We start from the raw sequence: 9,534 nt of genomic DNA on the forward strand, positions 1-9,534 counted from the left end.
TGGGGGTGCCATGTATCTGGCACAAGCGGTCGAGTATTCGGTCCAAAATGGACGGGCCCTGAGTATTTCTTTTGAATGGCTTTTTCCGGTGACCGGATTTATAGCCTCTAAATCCGCATTAACTACGGTATCCTCAGCATTGTCGCCGTTAATGCGGCGCTTTTGCTTGTTGCGGCGCGACCTGCCGCTACTGTCTCTGATACGAATTACCAGGGTTCTTGCTCATATTGTTGCTATGAGCAAGCCAGCTGTCTTCTCCCGCGCAAAAGCGGGTCATGAGTGTCGTGAGGGCTGCCATGGATTTCGGCTTTTCCTGTCCAAGGTGCCGGGCAAGCCACTCGTCACGGATATTGTGCTTGAAGGCTGCTAGGGCCTCTGCGTCCGGACAGTCCACTATTTGGTTTTTCTTTGTTAGGAACCGTGTCCAAAATTGCCTGGCCGATTCCTCTGGCTACTGAATTATGTGGCTTAGGTCATCGGTGCCTGGTGGTCGCACATAGGTGCCCTGGAAATTGTCGAGGAATGCGGCTTCAAGGTCCTCCCAACAACCGATTGATTCTGCTGGCAAGCTGTTAAGCCAATGCCGAGCTGGTCCCTTAAGTTTGAGTGGGAGGTATTTGATGGCGTGTAGATCATCGCCGCGGGCCATGTGGATATGAAGGAGATAATTCTCGATCCATACCGCAGGATCTGTTGTGCCATCGTATGATTCGATGTTCACGGGTTTAAAACCCTCAGGGATTTGATAATCCATTACTTCATCTGTGAAGCATAGTGGGTGTGTGGCGCCTCTGTATTGGGCTATATCACGACGCAGCTCAAACGAGCTTTGTCAATTGTGTTCGGCCCGGCCGGATTTACTATATCCGGAGTGACGATCACCGTCACGTGCCGTGGGGCGCCCGCGCGATCCATAGATCGATCTTGTTTGCCTTGCCTTGTCCTCCAATATATCTCGCAGGTCTGGTGCATTTTCCCGTGCCTTGGTATGTTTTGAGCGGCGCTGGGGTGCGGCTTGAGTGGAGGGCCGAGAGGCCTCTCTGTCGCGGCCACGAGGTGGTCGGTCTGCCGTATCATGTGCTGGTGATGTAAGCTTAGGTGCTTCCTCCTCTGATCGAGGTAGCAACCTGCGCTTTGGGTAGCTCTTGGAGGGGCGTTCGAGTTCATACTCTTCGGCCGCAAGGACTTCAGTCCATCTGTCAGCTAGCAAATCCTGATCAGCTCTAAGTTGTTGCTGCTTTTTCTTGAGGCTGCTTGCCGTGGCCATAAGCCTGCGTTGAAAACGCTCTTGCTCGACAGGATCCTCTGGCACGACGAATTCGTCGTCGTCGAGGCTTGCCTCGTCTTCGGAGGGAGGCATATAATTATCGTCCTCGACCTCTTTGTCTGCCGCTCTCTCATGAGGGCTGGCTTCTCCATCCTCCTGTGCTGAATCTTACTGGAGGGGGTTTTCTGCGGCACTCTTCGGAGTATTATTATCTCCCGTGCCGGAATCACCGTTTTTGCTTTGGCGGGATTTTGAGCGGCGCCGCTGACGCCGGCGCTTAGGTTGTTTCTTGGAGGGGTCATCCTCCGCTGTTCCATCGCCATCTCCTTCTTTTGGTGTGTCCACCATGTATATGTCATACGACGAGGTGGCTTTCCAGTGCCCTATGGGCGCTGGTTCTTGATCGTCTCCTACATCGGCGTCCATACCATCGATGTCTTCGGAGTCGAAGTCGAGCATGTCGGTTAAGTCATCGACAGTGGCTACGAAGTGGGTGGTGGGTGGGTTTTGAATTTCTTCATCGTCCGTATCCCACCCTTGCTGACCGTAGTCCGGCCAGGGCTCTCCTGATAAAGAGAGAGACTTTAGTGACTTCAGAATGTCGCCAAAGGGCGAGTGCTGAAAGATGTCCGCGACGGTGAACTCCATGATCGGCGCCCAATCGGATTCGATCGGCAGGGGCGCGGAGGGCTCGGAGTCCGGAGAGGAGTCCGGCCCCTTGGAGTCACGGGCCTTGCGGAGTGCGGGGCTGGTGTTCGGCTCGATCGCCGTTGGGATCGCAGCCCCGAGGCGGCGTCCAACCACCCATCATCGATCGGCACAGTGGGCTCCGAATTAAGGGCCGGAGCCGATGCGAGTGCGGCCTCCAGGGCACTGTTCGGTGGCAGAGCTAGATCATGCGCATTGTGACAGCGCGGCGCGCTCGGCTGTGGCTCGAATCCATCGAAGATCAAGTCCCCGCGGACGTCAGCCGTGTAGTTTAAACTTCCAAACCTGACCTGATGGCCAGTGGCGTAGCTTTCGATCTGCTCCAGATGGCCAAGCGAATTGGCCCGCAGTGCGAAGCCACCGAAGACGAAGATCTGTCCGGGGAGAAAAGTCTCACCCTGGACTGCATCGCTATTGATGATCGGAGGAGCCATCCGGCCTAAAAGCGACGACACAGAGGAACTCTCGATGAAAGCACCAATGTTGGTGTCAAAACCGGCGGATCTCGGGTAGGGGGTCCCGAACTGTGCGTCTAGGCGGATGGTAACAGGAGACAAGGGACACGATGTTTTACCCAGGTTCGGGCCCTCTTGATGGAGGTAAAACCCTACGTCCTGCTTGATTAATATTGATGATATGGGTAGTACAAGAGTAGATCTACCACGAGATCAAGGAGGCTAAACCCTAGAAGCTAGCATATGGTATGATTGTTGTGTGTTGTCCTACGGACTAAAACCCTCCGGTTTATATAGACACCGGAGAGGGTTAGGGTTACACAGAGTCGGTTACAATGGTAGGAGATCTACATATCCGTATCGCCAAGCTTGCCTTTCACGCCAAGGAAAGTCCCTTCCAGACACGGGACGAAGTCTTCAATCTTGTATCTTCATAGTCCAGGAGTCCGGATGAAGGTATAGTCCGGCCATCGGGACACCCCCTAATCCAGGACTCCCTCAAAGATCATGAACTAGCCTTAAATGTATTCATAGGAATTTTCTATATGCATATAAAATAATCATATTTAGGTGAAAACTATAGTTATTGAAATGACATTATTGCAAATATTTGTGATGGCTTGCCTTAGTCCAGAGGAGGGTCACACTCCTCCTGGTTCTCTTCAAGGCAACAAATTTCTTCTGAAAACAAATAAAACAGCAAAAAGAAAAATCTCATCTTTTGCATGCTGAAAGAGGAGTTAAAAAAAACTAGTGCAAAAAGTGTAGTCAAATATTTGAATTTAATTTGATTTTACAGAAAATCAAAGAGGGGGTGACGTCGAAGGCGTAAACCAGCGGGGCGTCTCCACTCATACCGCTTCGGGAGGCGGCTGAGGAGGGGGGCGGCTCGTCGCCGGTGGTTCTCCGTCGGACTAACTTGAGATGGATCGGAGGCAAGAAGACCATCTGGACGACGCAGCACTGTTGTCTGTTGAGTGTCGCCCCTGCAAGGACCATACCATCTTTCACATGCCTACGGACGGTAGGAAGCACCACCAAAATGAGAAAAAGGTGGAAAGGTTTATTCATGCCACGGCGGCACTAACCAGAGGCAAATCACAATTGGGGGTCCTCGATCGCCTCCATCGAGCGACAGAAGGAAGCGCGGGGAGGCCACGATCAACACCGGAGAGGTGGGTATATCGGGCGCCTCCTCGATGCCGAGAGGAGAGGGAGGAGGAAAAGAGCTTATGAAATTGCCCAGATATACCTGAATTTAGTTTTTTTTAATGTGAGTAAAATAACACCAGCTCTTTCTATAGTGTAATAAGTATATAAAAGAAAGTAAATAAAAATTACCCATGGAAATTGAAGAGATAGATAGAGAGACGAAAAGAGGGCGGGCCACAAAGTTTGTGGTGGTTCTCGTTCTCCTCCTCCTTCCTCCTGGAGGCACCTTTTTGACCGCGGTTTGGGATCCAGGCCCCTTGTTCAAAATTCAAGGGCTGAGATCGCTGGCGCGGCAGCCTTGGGTGGACACGCGTCGAGCCTGGAATGGCCATCTCTGCAGGTCATGTCAGCGCAGCGCACTAGCCACTCCGCCCGCCACCCTGGGCGCGCTACTCCACTCCGCCCGCGCATACCCGCCACCCTCCCCGCGCGTGGGCCACCCATGTAAGCGAGCGAGCGTAGGCAGAGTATGATCCATGGACCCACGACACTCGGCCGAAAACCCCGAGGCCAAAAACCCCGGCTGCCTCCGCCTCCGCCTCCGCCAGCGCAGGCGCTTCACTCCGCTCTAGCCTAGCCAGGGGAAGGAAGAGAGGAAAACAAGTTGCGTGTGTGGGTTTGTAGACATGTTGTGGCCTTGATCTTGTACGACTTTCTACTGTGTGTGTCTGCACTTTGCTGCAGCGCTCAACCCCTACTATTTCTGCACTGACGACTGCATGATTCATCTTCTCTGTTCCGTCCATATTGACAGACGAGCCTTGTTTTGTTGTAACATTCCTGCCGGTCTACATGCTTCTGTTATGTAGCACAAAAAATGAGTCGCCTTTCTTGGTGTGCTTTATTCCAATCATGCCTGCTCTGTCTGTGGTCCATAGTCTGCACAGTTATGCTTGTTCTATCGAATCACTAGTGTAAAATTCTATTAGTACCATGCAGGATGCAGATATAAACTCAACTATCACCTATCCTCCATCATAAGTGGAGTGTGAATCATAAAAAAAATTCCCATTTCTTATGCATTCTCCACAAGTCCACTCAGATCTTTACATTTGTGCTTACCTACCTCTCTGTAATAATCTATCATGCTCTGAGCTATCACATCTAATTTTATCTGTCTCTCTCTCTGTAAGTAGATTTTCAGGATGTTCTAATTTTATCTTTCTCCTGCATTGCTGTTTTTCTTAATTCTACATCTATCCTTTTCACGCGTGGAAAATTTCATGTCAGCTTAATTCCTAAAGGCATGGTCACATGCTTCAACTTTGTCTAGTTCGATAATTCCACGAGTTTTTATTGGTTGATATCAGTCCTTGTACATCTCCTGAGCTATTCTTTGAGTTTGGTTCCACCCTATGGGATTTGTCATACCGTTCTAACATTTTTGCTCCTTTTAAAACATGAGTATATATTCCAGAAGCAGTCAATCTCTTCTTTTGCAACAACCTGTCAAGATGGTGTTCCCTGCATCAGAGTTATGTGAAGCTATGGACAAGAAGAACAACATTCACAACGTGTCTATTGTTGGTCATCTGAGCCACGGTATGTGCTAGCATACTGATATTTTATTCACCTGGAATATCCGCTTGCTGTTCAATAGCTTGCTCGTGCTGTCTGTCTCTTCGTAAAAATTGTTCAGTTTCGAATTCGATTGATGTGCTATTTTTTTGTGCAACATAGCCTATTTGCACTTTTGTTGCAAGATTATGTTCTACCTCTGAAAATACCAGTTGACCTGAATTTGGCAATAATGGAGTTCTTATTAGTATATTACTGTCTTCCATATGATTGACACAGTAAAGTAAAATGCAGTTCAGCAATTTCTAAACTGTCTCTTCCTTCCAGTAGGATCAGATTATCCTATGAATTTAAAATCTAACTTGCCTATTGTACTGAAAGACAAGGGTGATAATTTGAGTAATCAATATGTGAGCTTTATATTCTGCATTATTATAGAAGTATGTGGTATTATGCAATTTAGTTCCATAAGGATATGCATGTTTGCCAGGACATTTTATTAACTCTCTGGTTTGTCCTTTTATTAGCTTGTTATTAATCCCTGAAATTTCCCAAAATATGTGATGCGTCTTTGCAATTCGGATGTTGTATCTCTAATCTATGGTAAATGAGTGCAGTGTTACAATTCTATTTAATTATCGCAGGCAAGTCTACACTTGCAGATTCTCTTATAGCAGCTGCTGGGAATATTGGACAGGAAGGTGCTGTTGATGCTCGCATGACTGATACTCGTGCAGATGAAGCAGAGCGTGGTATTTCAATCAAATCCACTGGCATCTCTCTTTTGTATGATATGCACGATGAGTCACTCAAGGCTTACAAAGGTGAGAGAGATGGGAACAGATTCTTGATCAACCTTATTGACTCACCTGGGCATGTTGATTTTTCTGCGGAAGTCACAGCTGCTCTTCATATTACCGATGGTGCTATGATAATTGTTGACTGCATCGAGGGTGTCTGTGTGCAAACTGAAACCATGCTCCACCAAGCCCTTGGTGAGATGGTTAGGCCTGTGCTTTGTCTGAACAAGATGGACCAACTATTCCCTGGGCTTCAAGGTGAAGGAGTGAAGCGTAAATTGAATGGTGAGCAGGTCTATCAGATTCTCAACAATGTCATTCAGAATGCCAGTGACATTGTTTCAGCATGTGGAAATGGAACTCCCCACCTTGGTGATGTCCAATTCTACCCTGACAAGGGAAATGTGGCTTTCACTGCTGGTATACATGACTGGGCTTTTACACTTCCTACCTTTGCTAAGATATCTGCCCCAATATTAGGGATGGAAGAATCCCAAATGGTTACGAAGCTGTGGGGCGACAACTTTTATGACCAGGTCACAAAGAAATGGACCAATGTGAAGACTGGCTCTAAAACTTGTCAAAGAGGGTTTGTCACGTTCTGCTATAATAAAATTAAGGAGGTGATACAAGCCTGCATGGATAACCAGAAAGATGAATTGTGGCGAATGTCGCAGAAGTTTGGCGTGAGCATTAACGATGATGATAAGAACTTATCAGGCGTGGCTCTTGTGAAGCGTGTTATGCAAACATGGCTGCCAGCCAGCAGTGCTCTGCTTGAGATGATGATATTCCACCTCCCCTCGCCTCTGAAAGCACAAGAGTATCGTGTGGAGAACTTGTATGAGGGCCCCCTTGATGACATTTACGCTGAAGCTATTAAAAAGTGTGATCCAGAAGGTCCTCTTATGATGTATGTCTCCAAGATGATCCCAGCGTCTGACGTGGGCGGATTCTTTGCATTTGGTCGTGTCTTCTCAGGGAAGGTAGAAACTGGAAAGAAGGTGCGGATAATGGGGCCTTCCTATGCCTCTGGTGTATGTGAAGTGTGTTGAGCGTACTGTTATATGGATGGGAAGGTACCAAGATGGTGTTGGATATGCCTCTTGTGGTAACCTTGTCGGAATGGTCGGTTTGGATGAATGCATCACAAAAGGTGCAACCCTGACGAGCGAAGAGGAGGTTGATGCGTGCCCAACCAGAGCAATGAAATTCTCTGTGTCCCCTGTTATGTATGTTACAGTTGATTGCAAGGCTTTATCAGATATTCCAAAACTCACTGAAGGTATGAAGCGCCTGGCAAAATCTGATCTTTTGGTTTTCTGTAACGAAGTAGGGCGACGTAGATACACAGTTGCGGGAGCTGGAGAGCTTCACCTTGAAGTTTGCTTGAATGATCTGCGGGGATGCTTCTTGGATGGTGCTCAAGTTGAAGTTTCCGGTCCTATGGTATGTCTCTACGAGACCATTCTTGACAAATCTTGCAATGTGCAGAGCAAATCCCGAAATGGCCACAACAGTTTGACTATGGTAGCTTGCCCATTGGATGAAAAATTAGTCCAGGCTATTGATGATGGTCTCTTGGGGAGTCAGGATGGGATGTGAGTCTCGCTGATAAGATTTTGTGCTTCGGACCTAACAACAGAGGCCCAAATATTGTTCTTGATATGTGCAAGGGAAAAACCGATCTCAGTTTAGTGAAGGCAGCTCTGGTGGATTACCTCCAGATGGCATCAGAAAAAGGTGCATTGATCGCTGAAAGAATGCGTGGTATTTGCTTTGAAATCCATGATGTTGTGCTGCACACAAGTGAAAAATTTCGCCATACAAAGAATCAGCTCATACCAATGATTAAGGAGGCCATTAAGGAGGTCACTCCACAGTGTGTCTTGGATCACTGGGACACGTTGTCTTCAGATCCTTTGATGCGAAATTCGCTCTCTTGGGGTTTGGTCTTGGATATCCGCAAGGCCAAGAAGCTCAGCCCTCTCCAGTCCTGAACTCCTGATTGCATCCGCAAGGCCCCTCATCCGCAAGGCCACAGTGTGTCTTGGATCACAGTGTGCTTCATTTTGTTGTTGAGTTACCAAATGGATCGGAGTGGAAAATTTTGCCGTTCTTTGCTTACTTAGTCTAGATTATTGCCATCCGCCATCTGATCGATGTAACTGCAAATACTTTGCTTACATGATGATATGTTCAGCCAAGATATAGTCCATCTTCTGAGTTCTGATCTTGAGAACAACTGCGCGTATCACGTGTACTGAATCTATGTACATCCACATTAGCAGCAGCCTGGAATCTATGTACTATTATTGTTCTTATTACAAACTCGGAACATATCTTCTGTGTGTGAGTGTGTTGGGTTCAGTTCTACTGTTGAAACATACTTGTGCTGCTGCTTGATACATGAGCTACAGTACCTCGCGGTTCATGCTTTGCAAGCCAGGTGTGAAACATCTAGTGGTACCTGCTTTCCTACATGTCATCCAAGCAAGCAATTCAAGTAAATGTCCTCGTTCCAACTGCATAACTTGGTTGTCAACCCACATGGCAAAAACAGGACAGGTGTTGTGGTGCTCTGCAGAAGTAGAGTGCTCATTCTTGTCTGCTTCCATTCCAATGAATAATGCATGTGTATTTCAGATTTAACTTTGCCCATCAATTTGAAGGCAGTACAAATGTTCATGACAGCCAAGGAAGAAAAACACGTTGCCCCAGCTGTGTTACACACTGGTTTTAATGGCTAATCTGAAAAACAAATTAAATGTGAAACAAGGATCCGTTAAAATCCAGGATGGTGAGAAGAAGAATCAAGGGTGAAATCCATGAACATAGTGGAAATTAATAAATATGTCTACCCACTAAATTGTGCAGTGTCTCAATTACAATGCATAGATGTTCCCAGAAAAACACAGCCACGGAAGAAAAAGACAAGGATATTGAACAAATAAAATGACAACCTGTTGGATTCGCCGGACTATCGCCTGAGATTTCCTACGCTACAGTAAACTCACAAGAGAAATGGAAGGCTATGGACTGGCAATTTTCTGGAAGGCTATCGAACCCTCTCCATTCCTTCTCAGAGTTAGATAAGTACACGATACATTTTACATTTTGGTCCTTGCCAAACTTCTACCTTTGCTTACAAGTACTACCAACACTCCCCCTCAAGATGGGGCAAATATATTTATGAGCCCCATCTTGCTACATAATTTTTCAAAAGATACAACACTAACACCCTTTGTTAATACATCTGCAAGTTGATTTTCAGATCTAACAAAGCCAACTTGGAGAAGTCCCTCGTCTAACTTTTCTTTTATGAAATGTCTATCAATTTCGATGTGTTTAGTTCTATCATGCTGGACTGGATTGTGTATTAACTTGATTGCAGCCTGGTTATCACAAAAGAGTTGCAGTGGTCCTCCATCAAACAGCCTAAGTTCAGATAATAGTATCCCCAACCACATCAATTCACATAATCCTGAAGCCATGGATCTAAACTCTGCTTCAGCAGTAGATCGTGCCACCACACTTTGTTTTTTGCTCCTCCAACTAACAAGATTACCACCAA

The 9,534-nt window shown here is 46.9% G+C and overlaps 1 pseudogene; it reads left to right on the forward strand.

The window, feature by feature from the left end:
- LOC123042490 (elongation factor 2-like) overlaps positions 1 to 7,960 on the forward strand; it is a 42,892-nt pseudogene extending 34,932 nt beyond the window's left edge.
- The last annotated feature ends 1,574 nt before the right edge of the window (positions 7,961 to 9,534 follow it).

Source organism: Triticum aestivum, chromosome 1A, assembly GCF_018294505.1.
Source record: "Triticum aestivum cultivar Chinese Spring chromosome 1A, IWGSC CS RefSeq v2.1, whole genome shotgun sequence".
NCBI classification, from domain to species: domain Eukaryota; kingdom Viridiplantae; phylum Streptophyta; class Magnoliopsida; order Poales; family Poaceae; genus Triticum; species Triticum aestivum.